This window comes from Eriocheir sinensis, chromosome 18 (assembly GCF_024679095.1).
Source record: "Eriocheir sinensis breed Jianghai 21 chromosome 18, ASM2467909v1, whole genome shotgun sequence".
In the NCBI taxonomy this organism is placed as follows: Eukaryota; Metazoa; Arthropoda; class Malacostraca; order Decapoda; family Varunidae; genus Eriocheir; species Eriocheir sinensis.
Genome location: NC_066526.1, coordinates 18,886,248 through 18,901,844, shown reverse-complemented (window position 1 = coordinate 18,901,844; position 15,597 = coordinate 18,886,248). Strand labels below are relative to the sequence as shown.

Genomic DNA, 15,597 nt, shown 5'->3' with positions numbered 1-15,597 from the left:
TTGTATATATTCCCTCTCTTTATATCAGTATTCTCTCTCTTCGATATTCTCTCTCTCTCTCTCTCTCTCTCTCTCTCTCTCTCTCTCTCTCTCTCTCTCTCTCTCTCTCTCTCTCTCTCTCTCTCTCTCTCTCTCTCTCTCTCTCTCTCTCTCTCTCTCTCTCTCTCTCTCTCTCTCTCTCTCTCTCTCTCTCTCTCTCTCTCTCTCTCTCTCTCTCTCTCTCTCTCTCTCTCTCTCTCTCTCTCTCTCTCTCTCTCTCTCTCTCTCTCTCTCTCTCTCTCTCTCTCTCTCTCTCTCTTGGCCTCCTCATCTTTTTTCTCTCCCTCTTCCTCTCCTTCACGCCTTCGTTTCCACTCCGAATTCTTCTTTTCTTCGGGATATTATTTTCTCATCGCCTTTTCTATCCTCACTATTTTTTTTGTCTTCTCCCTCGCTGAAGTTCTTATCAAGAGTCTCCACTGCTTCTTATTCGTATTCCCTTCCTCCTGCCAACTCCTTATCCACTTCATTCCCTTCATCACTTAGTTCTCTTATCTCCGGCCTTCCCTCTGCTCCCTCCTCCTCCACCTCCCTCTCCTCCTCCTTCCCTGCACGCCACGGTCCGCATCAGGGCAAGATAACGTCCCTGGAACACTGGCCCTCGGATGGGAGCCTCGCGATCCTCATGCAACAAAGAAAACTATTAAAACATGTTACAGTCACATGCCACATCATCCCGGGCTGTTGAGGCAATCCGTGGACACAAAAGGCCGAGATGCTATCGCCCCGGACGCGCCTCCCAGCAGGTAGGGGGATATCAGGTCGACTCTAAATTTCATTGCCCGTCGCCGTTAAAGAATGTTCTTATCATATCTTATTGCCGACTACCCAGTAATGTTTGCGTTTTATGGAGTAGCTTGTGATCACCTGCGGGCACGGGCGAGTGACGAGAGGGAATGGGAAGGGATGGGACGGCTGGGCAGGTTGGCTTCACCGAGGACCGCGGGAGCTGCACTCACACGGCAGATTGGCAGTTTGACATCCTGCCTGTTATGTCCACTGCACCGGCGGCTGAGCGATGGCCGCGGCGGAGAGGCTTGCACGAGTCCCTTAATGGATCGTTCGCGCCGGTCCTCGTGGTCATAAAGGTACAAGGTGTGGCCTGCGGACGACGCCTCACTTAGTGCGCTTGAGATGTGAGCGTGGAGGATTTATTTCAAGTGTGGACAACCAAGCGAGCTGGGGACGCCGTGTGTTCGGTGCGGTGACGCGGCGGGACGGTGCGGGGCGGGGACAATGCGAGGGGGAAAAGGCTTACCCATTCTGAGACCTTAAGTATAATCCTTCTTATATTGCATGAGCCGTATTGTGATGGTAATGCCGTAGCTTTGCATCCGTCAAGCCCCTCTCACGGCCCTCGCTGCGTCGCCTTAAATTATGTCTCGCGGGGCATGGCGTCCTTTAACTTGGCGTCCTTAAAACCCCCACGGACAAGGCGCCACGTCCAGCACGCAGCCACGGGGACGCTCAGACAAACGGCTGCCATTGAGGACACGCTCGCCGCTTCCTCTGAGCTCCTTTCCTCCCCAAACACTCCCCACGCTGGGTATTTTCCTAATGGAGTCTTGCCAAGCTCCGACCCCTCCATACTTGAAATCTCTCCTCCTCCTTCTCCTCCTCCTCCTCCTCCTCCTCCTCCTCCTCCTGCTTGCTTTCATCCTACCTTCCCATTACTGAGGGTCTTGCTGCCTCCATCACCGCCCTTGACCCTCGCCCCCGCCTCCTCCTTCACCCCCCGCTCGGCTCCCCCGCCTCCAGCCTCCAGCCTCCGTCCTGCCCCTCCGCCACTGGACACCTCGACTCCGCCTCCGCAGCATCAACAGGAGGCTGCCCGCTGACCGCAAGGAAGGGGTGCAGAAGCCCTTCAAGTGTGCCTCCCGTCTTCCTCCTCCTCCCCCTTCTCCTCTTCCTCCTTACCTCTGCAGCATTAAAGGTCGGGCAGGTATGCGAGGGAGCCTCATTTTTATCAGTCGCAGGCTTCGTGTCGGCTTTTTTCCTCTCATCCTCTCGAGGCGCCCCGGCCAGCGTCAGGGCAGCGCCGTAGAAGGTTTATTATATGCGTGATCAGCGTCCGGCCGCTGGCACACACGGCCCCTGACCTGCCTGGAGCGACTGGACTAACGACGTCCATTGTGCTGTTCCCCGGCTGAGTGGGTGACCCTCTCCACCCACCTGCACGCCCTCCCCGCCTCCGCCCGCGCCCACGCCGCCCATAACAAGTGGGAGGATGACTGGGCCGTCGGGCGGGAAGCTCCCTGACCCCGAGCACTAAGATGGACATCAAAGGACATTGTCGCCCATAAAAGGGATAAAAGCCCCCGTGACACCTTATTCGTTTGCTGCTGGAGAGGAAGAGACGAAGGAGGAGGAGGAGGAAGAGAAAGGGAACAGAGAGATTTAACGCGTCCTCCTCTCGTTTTCCTCCGCTCCTTTACTTTTTGTTTCCGCCCTCTCGTATTCTCTCTCCCTTCCTCCCCGCATCTCACACTCCTTTATCTCCTTCTCCGAGCCGGCGTTAAGCACTCAAGCCCTCTCGCACACTCTTCATTCCATTCCTCTGCCACTTTTTCTCTCCCTCTTCCTCATCCTTTTACTCATCTCCGTCTACACTCCTTCCTCTTACAGCCATTCCACCTCTTCCTTCCTTCACCTCCTCTTTCTTCCTCCTCTTCTTGTTCGTGTATCTCATTTTCAACCAACACTTGCTTCTTCTCTTGTTTCTCCTCTCCCCCACTCCTCTTCCTCGTCGTCTTCCTCCTCCTCCTCCTCCTCCTCCTCCTCGTAACCCTCACCCTCACCCTCACCCCACTGCTCCCTTGAGACGCAAACAAATAAGATCACAAACAAAACTTGCGCGGAGGGACACGGAGCCTGATGGAAAATTTATGAACAATGGCTGGTGGCGAGGACGAGGACGAGGAGGAGAAAGACGATGACGACGACGACTGCGACAAGAAAAAAGGAACGGTGACGAAGGTGTTGCAGTTTTTTTTTTTTGTGTGTGTATGTGTGTGTTTGTACGTTGACAGCAGAGAATGACGTTGTAGGTAAGCGTAGGAGGATAGCGTAGGTGTTAGTTAAGAAGAAGGGTTGCAGTGGTATTGTTCGCGTTGCTGGTATGACGCTTGTGTGTGTGTGTGTGTGTGTGTGTGTGTGTGTGTGTGTGTGAGCTAGTTAAGTCTTAAGTCAGAAGGTTGCTTAATCAAGAACTTATGTAAACAATTTGTCGAGAGAGAGAGAGAGAGAGAGAGAGAGAGAGAGAGACTAAGTAAATTATCAGATCAGACTTTTTATCACTTTTTCTGAGAGTACAGTGGCGACATCTGCCCAGCCTCCTTTATCTCCTCCTCCTCCTCCTCCTCGGCTGGCTGGTGGAGGAGCCTCTCGCGTGTCCTCGTGTCACCTCGTGTTAGTGTGTTCATATCATCCATTTCATCCTAATTTTGATCAAGGATGCCGCCCTCTGCCTGGCCTCCTCCTCCTCCTCCTCCTCCTCCGCCTCCTCGTCCTCCTCCTCCTCCTCCTCCTCCTCCTCCTCCTCCTCCTCCTCCTTCGCTCTGGTTGGCTGGGTCGTCGCTGTTCTCGTCTCTTTCGGAAATGTGTTAATTTAATTTGAACTTGAGACTTATGAGGTTGGTGACTTTTTTTTTTCAGAGGAGAGGGTTTGTTGTTGTTGTTGTTGTTGTTATTTTTTTTCCATTGCATCGGATTTGCATTAAATTTTTCAGTTCCTTTATATTCATGGACTTGTGAGCCTGCTTTAATTTCTCTCTCTCTCTCTCTCTCTCTCTCTCTCTCTCTCTCTCTCTCTCTCTCTCTCTCTCTCTCTCTCTCTCTCTCTCTCTCTCTCTCTCTCTCTCTCTCTCTCTCTCTCTCTCTCTCTCTCTCTCTCTCTCTCTCTCTCTCTCTCTCTCTCTCTCTCTCTCTCTCTCTCTCTCTCTCTCTCTCTCTCTCTCTCTCTCTCTCTCTCTCTCTCTCTCTCTCTCTCTCTCTCTCTCTCCCCCCAATCTCTCTCCCCTCTCTCCCCATAACAGTCTCTCTCCTTGCTCCCCATTGCCTCCCCTTCACCCCCTGCCTCCCCATACTTACCCTTCCTTCCGTTATTATTCCCCACCCCCCGTTCTTACCCTCCCCCTTGTCACAGAACCCCCAGATCAACGACCTCTTTCCCCGCTCCATTTTGTCTCCCCTTCTGCCCCCTCCCTTTCCCTAGTGCTTCCCCTCCCCATACTGCCTTTCTGTTCCTCTCTTTTCCCCTCTCCCCTTTCTCCCCTTACCACGGAGCTCCCATATCGTCATCCCCCTTGCCTTCCCTTCCCTCCCTTACTTTCCCTCTCGCCCCCTGCTTCCCCTCCTCCCTTAACTCCCCTTGCCCCCTGCCCCCACATCAAGGGCGGCGGCGCACGGCAGCTGTGAACTTGATCGTCTGGATGGAGTTTCATGAGCGCGGGGGATGAGACGCGGCAGCTTCCCCCTTTATTGTGGCTCCCGACCCGCCGCCCTTATGCACCTGCCTGGCCGCGGATACACCTGATGAGGCTTCTGTTGTGCCTCTTGTTGCTGCCGCTCTTGTATACCTCATGGCCTCCTCCTCCTCCTCCTCCTCTCTTTGTTGTCTCTTGTATACCTTACCGGCTCCTCCTCTTCTATTTTTTCTTCCTTCTCGATCTCCTCACCTCCTCCTCCTCCTCCTCTTCCTTGCACCTGTCCTGTCCATCCTGCCTTCTTCACCTGTTACCTGATTAGGGCTTTTGTTACGTCTGTTCTGGTTTATTTAGTGATTTTGAATGTTTTTACGTGTTTTTGTTTTTTTGTGTGTTCCTATATTTTTTTTTTTTTTACGTGCCCGGTTGGAATGTTCTTGTTTGTCCTGAGTTATCGTTAAGTGCGTTCTGCTAGTCTGGGTTTGTTTGTTCAAGCGTTGTTATGCGTGTTATGAGGGTCCTGGTCTTATCGCTAATGTATACATGTGTCTGTTTATGTATCTGATAACGCTCTATACATTTATTCATTCGCCCTTCTCTTGTTTTTCTTCTTCTTCTTCTTCACTTTACCGACATTCTCTTTTTTTTGTCGGACTTTGTTTCTCATTGTTTTCTTATTCGTTTTTGTCTGTTTTTCATTCTTACTTTGATCCTCTGCTTCTTCTCCTTCTCCTCCTATTTTCCTGTTTCCTTCTCATCTTATTTTCATATTTTCTTTTCATCCTAATTTTCCCTTTTCTTCCTCCTTCCATTCCTCCTGTTGCTGCATCGTTTTCTGACTTTTTCTCATTATTCCTCATTCTTTGTTGTCTATATTGCATTCATCCTTCGATTCTTCTACTTCCATTTCTCTTTTTATTCTCCTTCCTTCTTTTTCTCCTTTTGTTGCATCGTTTTCTGACTTTCTTTCATTTTTTCTCATTCTTTATCGTCTACATCCAATTCTTCCTTCTTTCCTCAGCTTCTACTTTACCTTCTCTCTTCTCCTGCTCTTCTTTTTCTTCCTCTTTCTACTGCATCGTTGTACCTCCCTTCTGCTTCTACCTCTCCTTCTCTTCTCCTGCTCTTCTTCCTCCTCCTCCTTTTGCTGCATTGTTGTACCTCCCTTCTTCTGCTTCTACCCCTCCTTCTCTTCTCCTGCTCTTCCTCTTCCTCCTCCTCCTGCTACATCGTTGTACCTGCTTGGGCTGCTTAATCTCTGCTTTACCTGCTTATTCTCCCGCCAGTCAGTGTCGCGGCTCTAGTGATAAGCCTTTATCTTTTATTCATTCGCCGTGTATGATTTCCCTCCCCGCCGATGCCTGTCTGGCCTTGTTTGTTGTCTCATTTCCTCTTGTTCCCTCTTTATCTGTTCCCCCCCCCCCTTTTTGTTTTTTTGCTCGTCTTTCATTGTTGCCTCCTCCTCGTGGTTCTTCTCCTCTCCCTCTTTCTCCGCCGTCGCCACTTTTCCTCTTCCTCTTCCTCATCCTCATCCTTTTACTCATCTCCATCTACACTCCTTCCTCTTAAAGCCATTCCACCTAGTCCTTCTTTCACCTCCTCTTTCTTCTTCCTCTTCTTGTTCGTGTATCCCTCCAGTCTTTATTCTTCTCTTCCACTCTCCTACTCATCTCTTCCTCTTTCTCCTCCTTCTTCTCTTCTTCTTCCTCATCTTTCTCCAGTCTCTCTCTCCTCTTTCTTCTCCTCCTACTCCTCTTCCAGTCTGTTACTCTTCTTCTTTCTCCGCCTCCTCTAGTCTCAGTCTTCTCTTCGTCCTCCTCCTCCTCCTCCTCCTCCTCCTCCTCCTCCTCCTCCTCTTCTTCTTCTTCAACACCAAAGGTAAACTTGATTCGCATAATACCTGTCGGCGAGGATTTTCTGTGACGTATTTGTGGTCCAGAACAGAGAAGAAAGACGCGGCTTACCAAGGACTCTGCACTCTTATAGAAGCTGAAGGTGCAGTGAGCGAGGTTGTTCTTTTCCTCTTCGAAGTCTGTTGAACTATTTTTTTTTTCACGTCGAGTTTTCTGTTGCAAAATGAATGGATAACTAAACAAAACTCGACCTTAGAGAAAGATGTATAAAGAAGTGAACTGATTTTTTTTTTCGTTGAGTGTTGTTGCAAAAGAAAGAAAGAAAGAAGGAAATAAATAAATAAATAAAGCTTGACCATAAAAGAAAGTTGTGATTAAATTAGGAGTTCTCTTCTTAACATAACTAATATTCACTTCAATTCAGGCAAGAAGTGTGATAGGAAGGAACGACTATAAAGGAAAGGCGAGGAAATAATTTTATAGATGATGTAATTGTGTATAGAGTTAAATATATCTTTCCCCTTTTAGCAGACGGAACCCCTTCAAATAAAGTACACAAGGACTTAATCTTCGTAAATCTCTTAATCGCTTTGTCATAAGGAGGAAGAGGAGGAAGAAGAGGAGGAGGAGGAAAATAATAAAAGAGGAGAATACAGCACCGAGAGAGAGAGAGAGAGAGAGAAAAGAGAGGGAGAAGGATGTGTGTCTGTGTCTGTTTTTGCTCCTTAGTTTATCCATCCGTTAGTCTGTCTTGCCGGCCGTGTATGTGTGTATGTATGTACGTATGCACGGGCGTGTGTGTACCCCGAGGAGCCAGTCACACCACTCGCCGCTCCTGTCCGCGATACATAACACATGACAAACTCGAGACCGCTGTGTATCATTTAAATCCGGATCTGGCATTCCTCACCTCTCTCTCTCTCTCTCTCTCTCTCTCTCTCTCTCTCTCTCTCTCTCTCTCTTCTGGTAATGTAGTTTATCCATGTTTTTGTTTTTTATTGTTTTTGCCTCTATCGTTATTAAGGTTTCCCCGTTCTCTCTCTTCCTTATCTTATCATTCTCTCTCTCTCTCTCTCTCTCTCTCTCTCTCTCTCTCTCTCTCTCTCTCTCTCTCTCTCTCTCTCTCTCTCTCTCCACCCGCTCTTTATTCCGTGGGCGCAGCAACACACAACAAGAGAATTTATATGTATGGCTCTGTTACTTCGCGTCCCGTTGTAGATCTTCGCCAGCGATATGCCTTCGATTTCTTAGCCTCCACGGTACTTGTTATTCCCCGGCGCGAGTGAAGTCTTTAAGCGCCCTCTGTTTACTAATAAGTAGGCGGAGGACCCAAGGGGGGGATGTGAAGGGCCGCTACGGGTTGGTACTGCCGGAGCGAGGAGGGAAGGGAGGTTAAGGGCCGGGAAAGAGATGGAAGGCAGCTGGGGGACTGTGGAGGGGAATAGAGGGGTGGGTGCAGGGGATTCGTTATGGATGGCAGCTGGGAGGAACTGGATTGGGGTGGAATAGTGTAAGGTGGGTAGAAGGGCATCTGGGAACGACTGGGTGTTTTAAAAGGTTGTAGAGGGGTGAAAGGAAGACTGTAGCGAAAGAACTGACATGGGGAAGTAAAGATGATTTCGTAAAAAGGAAGTTAATACTGGATTTGAGTGGAGTTGTATAAGTGGTATAGAAGGGCATAGACTGGATGCTTAAAAGGAAGTGGAGGGATGAAGGAACGGCTAAGGAAAGAAGTAGAGGGTGAGTAAAGAACAGTAAGGGAAAGAACTGGAGAAGGAAGTAAAAGAATAGTCTAAAAAGTAAATGGATGTCCTTGAGGAGGATATGAAAGGGGTATTGTAGAGGCAAATATGAAAGGTTAATGAGTAAATTATTGAAAGAAAACGGAGACGCTAAAGGGTAAAACTTGAGGAAACGGAGATAATTAAAACTGGGCAAAGAGGAAGGAGATGAACGTGTTAAGGTTATGGAGTGTTGTACGGGTCGATAAAAGGGTTGGTAGACAAATAAGAGGAAACGAGGCATGGAAGAGACTGAAAACACGTGAAAGAGAAATCAGAAAGGGGTGGAAAAGGAATGAGGGAGAGAGAAAACGATAAGAGAGGAAGAGAAAGGGAGGAAGGGGGAGAGGGGCGAGGGATCTGATAAGCTTGTTCACATTTGACAGGAGGATGCAGGTCATTGTTGTAAGTTCGTGTGCCTCCCTCGCTCCTTCATTGTAAGTGTGACATTAAACCCGGCCGATTCTGTGCATGTGTGTGTGTGTGTGTGTGTGTGTGTGTGTGTGTGTGTGTTCTGCTTTATCTCCTTAGCTCTCCCTCTGTCTCTGTGTCACGTCCTTCATTTATTCTGTTTGTTTTGCTTCTCTCTCCCTCCCTCTGTTAGGCTTGGCCCTGTTTATTATCTCCCGCCGTCTCCTCCTCTGATTATCTCTCTTGTGTTCTCCTCCCGTGCATAACTTCTCCTTGCTCATTGTTATCTCTTCATTCTGCATGTCTTTTGTATTGTATATATCCGTGCGCTCTCTCTCGCTCTCGCTTACACACACAAACACACACACACTCGCCGTCGCCCCTCACAAGTTTCCCCTCTCCCGTCCCTCGCCCTCTGCTTCCCCTTTTCTGCCCTGTCAATCTGGCGGGGCTTATAAAAAATAACTTCGCTTCCTCCTCCCCCACACTGCAGCAGACGGTGTGGCGGGGGCAGGGAGGGAGGGAGAGGGGGAGGAAAGAGGGAACGAGGAGTGGCGGGGAGGGAGGTGCCGTGGGAAGGGAGAGTAAGGCAAAGGGAGAGGAAGGAAAGGGAGGGCTTGAGATGCACTCTGCCAAAGGGAATCAGTCACAGAGATCGCGCCTGTGAGCCTTTGGAATGCTCTGAAATGCGTGTTTGTTTTAGCGACGCGGAGTGAAGGAGGAGAAGGAAGAGGAGGCAAAGATGAGGAGGAAACAAAGAGGCAGGTGTGAGAGATGCATGCAGGGTTGCGATGGTGGTGGTGCGGGTGAGGGGAGGAGGGTGGAGTAGAGGGTGACGCAAGAGAGACAGTGACGAAGGATAACCCAGGGTGAAGCTTCTCTTATAAGTTAAAAGGATTCTTGGCGCTCGTGCTGCTGATGTTGATGATGATGATGCGAGGTGATGCGTGTCTCCAGAAGTTAAAAATATGGTTGAAAGTCGATGATTGTGTGTTAAGAAGTTAAAAATTTGATTGGAAGTCGATGGTTGTGTCTTCGGAAGTTAAAACCAGGATAGAAAATCGATATGAGTGTTTGTGTGTCTTAAGGATAAGAATATGGTTGAAAGGCGATGTTTGTGTCTCTGGAAGTTAAAATTATTGTTGAAAGTTGATGTGTGTTTGTTGAAGGGGAAGAAAGGGAGGGAAGGGGTGTTGAAGGGGAAGAAAGAGAGGGAATGAGTGTTGAAGAATAAGAGAGAAAGCTAAAGGGTTTTGAAGAGGAAGAAAAGGAGAAAAGTTGTGGTGAAGAGGAAGAGAAGAAGGAAAAGAACGTGAAAGAGGAAGAAAGGGAGGAAAGGGTCAATGAAGAGTTAGGAAGCGAGAAAATGAGCGTTGAAGAGGAAGAGAGGAAAGAAAGGGATGTTGAAAAGGGAAAATGCGAGGAAAGAAGCGTTGAAAAGGAAGAGAGGGAGGAAGGGGGATGTCGTATCTGTATGTTTGTCTGTCTGCCTGTCTGATTCCATTTCCGCTTCAGTAGCAGCCCATCAGAACGTTGCCCCTCGCCTCCCTTCCAATCTCCCCCTTTCCCTTACTTCCCCCTTCCAATTCCCATTTTCTCCCTTCTCCTCCAAGCCATTTGCCTCCACTTCACGGTCCCTTTTTTCTCTGCTCTTTTATGGCCTAATGTCAAGCTCCAGCCATCAGTATTCAAGTAGATCATAAACGTGAATAGACAGGTGTAATAGATGCTAATTGGCCTTGAATGGAGGAGCGGCTCTCGCAATTCAGGTAATGACAAAGTGTAGATATTATTATTATTATTATTATTTTTATTTTTTTTAGGGGGAGGGGTGCACCGGAGTTCGTATACATTCACTTAGTCACAATTTTCTCCTTCCCAAAGAGGAGGAATGATTTTGAGGTGGTCTTACGTTAAGTGTAATTCACGTTGCATCCGCCGACCGTGTTCTTGCATCTCAAATTAGTGGGACATAACTTCTTTTTTGCTGTGCTAATTTAATTCAATCCCACTGTAACACTCCCCCCCCTTCCCCCCACATACACACCACACCACACCACACAAACTACCAACCAACAAGAAAACGCACACACATGCCCATAAAAGCACTCATAATCTCTCTACGATGCTCGATAACACAGGCGAGGTATGTGGGAACCCTATATTCTATTCTAAATACTACCGGAGCTCCTCGTCTACTCCCGCTGCTGTAAAAAGCCCCCTCTGACGGGAGACACGCGGAAAGCTGTAAGTCTTCGTAATGGCACACTAACTATCGTCATATCTTGTCCTGCCCACTAATTTTGAACCATTGGAGGACGCGTGTAAGTTAGCAAGAAATGTGTGCTGGCTGAGGAAGGACCGGAAGGGGAGGAGGAGCAGGAGGAGGAGGAAGAAGACATAGCAAAGGGCGAGTCGTGTAAGAAGGCGAGTCGATACAGAAGTGACGTAGAAGCAAGAGGAATGGAGGAAAATATGCATAAACCTAATGAAAGAAAGTCAATAAGAAAAATTAATGTAGTATGGAAAGGAGAGTAGGAGGAGGTGGTGGGGAGGAGGACGAAGAAGAAGAGACAGTAAAAGGCGTGGTGAGTTAGTGAGTCGTAAAGAGATTACATGAACGAGAATAATAAAGTATAATATGAGTCGATGAGTGAAAGCAGTATATGAAGAATAGAAGAGCCAATTTGCGTCGCCCTCTCTCTCAATCATTACTTAGCTAAGCGACGAGGGCAAAGAGAATGACGTAATCGAAACAAATAAAGAAAATATGCTTAAACTTAATGAAAAAAAGCGTCAAAAAGAAGAGTGTAAGAAATATATGAAAAGAGGAAGAATAGATTGTCTTACTCTCCTTAAACATAGTGAAAACAAAGCGTCGAAGGGAAGAGTGTAAGAAATATTTGAAAAGAGGAAGAATCGATTAAGTCTCACTCTCCTTAAACATAGTGGGAAAAAAAGCGTCTTAGAGAAGAGTGTAAGAAATATTTGAAAAGAGGAAGAATAGATTGTCTTACTCTCCTTAAACATAGTGAAAAAAAAGCGTCTTAGAGAAGAGTGTAAGAAATATTTCAAAAGAGGAAGAATCGATTAAGTCTCACTCTCCTTAAACATAGTGAAAAAAAAGCGTCTTAGAGAAGAGTGTAAGAAATATTTGAAAAGAGGAAGAATCGATTGTCTGACCATCATTACTTAGGTCAGCGACGAAGCCAAACAGAGTAAGGCAGGATGAGCTTATGTGTGCGAGGGGAAGGATGAAGAAAAATGCCGTTGTTTATTTAATATATTGTGCGTTGTAGGTCTTGTTACCCCGTGAATTATGGCGTCGATGCATCTAAGCTTCAAGACGAGACTAAAATTCCCACCCAAGTCATTGAAGCAGTAATTTTCGTCGCCTCGCTGCCAGAGACGAACTTTAATTTAAATGGCATGATTAAGGTGTTGATATTCAGATTTAGAGGAAAGTTATCATTAGGCCGGCTCTGAGTCTTGCTTGTGTTTTAACTTCACGGAAAGTTTACATATTTTTCTTTATCCTTTCCTATTTTTCAAGGACGTTTATAATATTCTTTTTTGTTTTTGTTTAGAACGTAAGTCGTCACCTGTTCACATTTTTTTTTAAAGTTTTCGTTTATCCATTCATCATTTTTTTTTCTTGTTTTATTATCATGTAAATTTTATCCACACGTGCTTAGCTTTTTTTTCCTCTTCAAGAATTATAATCATTATTTATAGGCGTAACTAAGAATAACTTACTGATATTGATGTGCCTTCAATAAGCAAAATATCACACGTCTCCTCTATTCCTTTGTTTTCCATTATAATAAGAAATTTACTTACTTATTTTTTTACCAGTTATTTATAGGAACATTTGCATCTGAAGACACTTGTTTATTTTCAGCTCTATCGTTTTCATGTCTTGCTTGTTATTAATATGGAAATCTCCCACCTGAAGACCTGTTTACCTGCTTATCTTGAAGCGTTTATTGTTTCTTTTTGTTTTGTTGATGTTCGTAAATAAAGCTTACACCTGAAGACGATTTTTCTGTTCATCTCCAACAATTTATTGTTTATAAGAAAAAAAAAGTACGCCTAAAAACAATTAACTTCAACTTATTTAACTTCTGACATTCTTTCTTTTTGCCTTCTTTATGTTGTTGATCAAGGAAGTTTAGACCTGCAAACTTCACCTACATTAATTTTCATCTTTTTTGTCATGCTGATACTGTTGACAAGGAGACTGATACATGAATACAAAAAATAGTTAACTAGATTCACTTAACTTTTCATATTCTTCCCTTATCCTGTTTACGTCAGCTTTAGATTTATGCAAACTTTCTACTTTAGTTTTTCCCTCTGACGCTGTTTTCTATTGAAGTCACCAACAGTTCCTCTCTCCCTTGCAGGTACGTGTTGAGGCGGACGGGGACGCAGTAGCTGCCTCGCCAATTATTCTTAGGCGCCGAGCCGTGAGTTGCTCTTGACCGTCTCGCTTTGTCCGGGGGTGACGAGCTACCGGGTCCTTCTCACCTCTCTCTGTCTTTCTATCTATGTATCTCTTTCTCGCTCTCTCGCTCTCTTTCTGTTTGGTGTAGTTTCTGTGTTCCCGTGGTTTTATTTTTATTTTCCTTTTTTCTTGTTCTTTCTCTTCGTTCTCTTCCTCCAATTCCTCTTCTTTTTAGCCTTCTTCACTCACTTGTTCTCTATCTGTATCTATCTTTCACTTTGTCTATCTATCTGTTTGTTGTTATTTCTGTGTTCCTGTATTTTTTTTTTTGTTTGTTATTCAGTTTCTTTCATGTTCTTTCTCTTCGTCCTCCTCCTCCTCCTCCTCCTCCTCCTCCTTCAATTTCTTTTATTTTTTCCCCTTCTTCACCCCGTCTTTCTTTCTCTCTCCCCTGATATCATTCACCTATTTATTTCCCCTTCGTTTTTATTCCATCATTTCCTCCTTCACGTTTCCCTCGCCCTCACTTCCCCTTTCTTTCCCTTCTCGTCATTTTGTTTCCCCTCTTCAACTTTTCTTTGGCATTATTCCTTTCTTTCTCTCTTCCTTCCTCCTTCCTCTGTTTTCTTCTCCATCATATCTTTCATTCTCTTCCTGTATTCTCTTCCTCTCTCTCTCTCTCTCTCTCTCTCTCTCTCTCTCTCTCTTTCAATCCAATTTACATCCTTCCCAAAGCAATTTTTACTCTATGCTCTTCAATTTGTTCGGTTCTCCTCCTCCTCCACTTCCTCCACCTCCTCTTCCTCCTCCTCCTCTTCTTCCACGCCTTCCATCCTTTATCAGAATTGCCTTTGCATATTTTCCTTTTTCTCTGATATTCTTTTCGTTTCTTCGAGTCACACATCTGTCTCGCAAATCTTCCTCTGCCCCATCTTCTCCTTCCTCCTCCTCCTCCTCCTCCTCCTCCTCCTCCTGTGGGCGTGTAGAGGCGCCACCTGCTGGAACAATGATCAATTAGCATCGCCGGGAATACAAACAAAAGCGGCGCTCAACAACCCTTTGAGTGGAAGGTCCCGGGAGAGGCGACTTGTACAGGGGACGTGCAGCCGCGGGGGGCCCTGGGGAAGAAAGAGAGAGAGAGAGAGAGAGAGAGAGAGAGAGAGAGAGAGAGAGAGAGAGAGAGAGAGAGAGAGAGAGAGAGAGAGAGAGAGAGAGAGAGAGAGAGAGAGAGAGAGAGAGAGAGAGAGAGAGAGAGAGAGAGAGAGAGAGCAGAGAGCAGAGAGAGAGAGAGGATGTCGGGTTTTGTTGAGGTGTGAATGTGATTTAGGGGAAAAAAATCATGACGTTACATTACATTAGAACAGTAGCAACCGACCTTAAACACGGAAGAGGAAAGAAAAAAAAAAGAAAACATAAATGGGAACGACGGAAGGGATGAGAAAGAGGAAGAGGAGGGTAGCAACCATTCTTTCCCCTTTTCCATTTTTTCCCCTTTTCCTTTTTTACCCAAGAAGAAGAATTGTCATCCACTTAATGGCGTGTAATGAAATTTTCCTAATGGGTTGTTCCGTCGCTTTATGCTGTGTGCGGACGGGGACGAGAAGTATAATTTGTCACTTTTTATTAAACTTATTTCTCTTTCTCTCTCGCTCCCCCAAAACGGAACTAACGAGCCATTGTGTAGAGAAGGTGACGGGCGGAGGCGCTTTGGAACGTAAATGTAATAAAGGAGAAGGTACAAGAAAAAATATCTGAAGGTACTTAAAAGAATGTTGTGAGTGACTGTTTTAAACTTTTGAGCGTTGGCTGGAGAAGAAAAACGAGGAGGAGGAGGAAGAAGACGTAAAAGAAGTGACGAGATTATGTAAGGGGGAAGAGAGGAACATAAAAGAAAAACGAAAAAAAATCCAATGAGAGAACGTACAAAAAAAGGAACGTCGCATAAACTCCTCTCTGACTCGTAACATTTACCATTTAACGGCAATCAGACTTAGGAGAATCGAAAGGAAAGGGGAGAGCGATTGGAGAGGAAGGAAAGGAAGAAGAGAGTAGGAGGGAGAACAGAAAACACCCTCTACGTTTAGTTAAAGAAAACTATAAAAAAATAACTGGAATAGGAAAAGGAAAAACACTCAGATGCGCACCAAAAATAACATGAAGGGAGAGGAAGGAAAATAATATGAAGGGGAAGAAAGGAAAAATAAGGGAAATTAATGAAAATCGAGAAAGGGAGAAGTAGGAGAAAGGAAGAATAAAACAAATAAACAAACCCCACTTACAAAATGTTATGATAAAGAAAACGAAGATAGAAATGAAGACACACCCAACACACACACACACACACACACACACACACACACACACACACACACACACACAGCACCCCCCCTCCCACACACACACCCTCAGCCCCCCCCCCTCTCCCCCCCCCCTCCCACCCCCACACATACCTACATTGGTGATCCTTCCTTCCTGATGGGTCGTATCGCTTGACTAGCCCCGGAGGACGTGTGTGCAGGCCCGGGCAGTGTTAGGCGGCGGGCACCCTGTCTCACCCTGTCTCACCCTGTCTCCCCTGTCTCCCTGCCCCGTGATAGCCCCGCAAGCCGCCCGCACGCCCGCTAATCCGCGCCGCTGACAGG

The 15,597-nt window shown here is 46.4% G+C and overlaps 1 long non-coding RNA gene across 1 annotated transcript in view; it reads left to right on the top strand.

Annotated features, from left to right (window-relative positions):
- The window catches only part of LOC127000412 (uncharacterized), a 147,798-nt gene extending 134,581 nt beyond the window's left edge, over positions 1-13,217 (top strand). Inside the window, exon 3 of the long non-coding RNA XR_007754025.1 lies at positions 12,915-13,217. This is a non-coding gene — a long non-coding RNA (uncharacterized LOC127000412). The remainder of the gene's footprint in view (positions 1-12,914) is intronic.
- Positions 13,218-15,597: the final 2,380 nt, after the last annotated feature.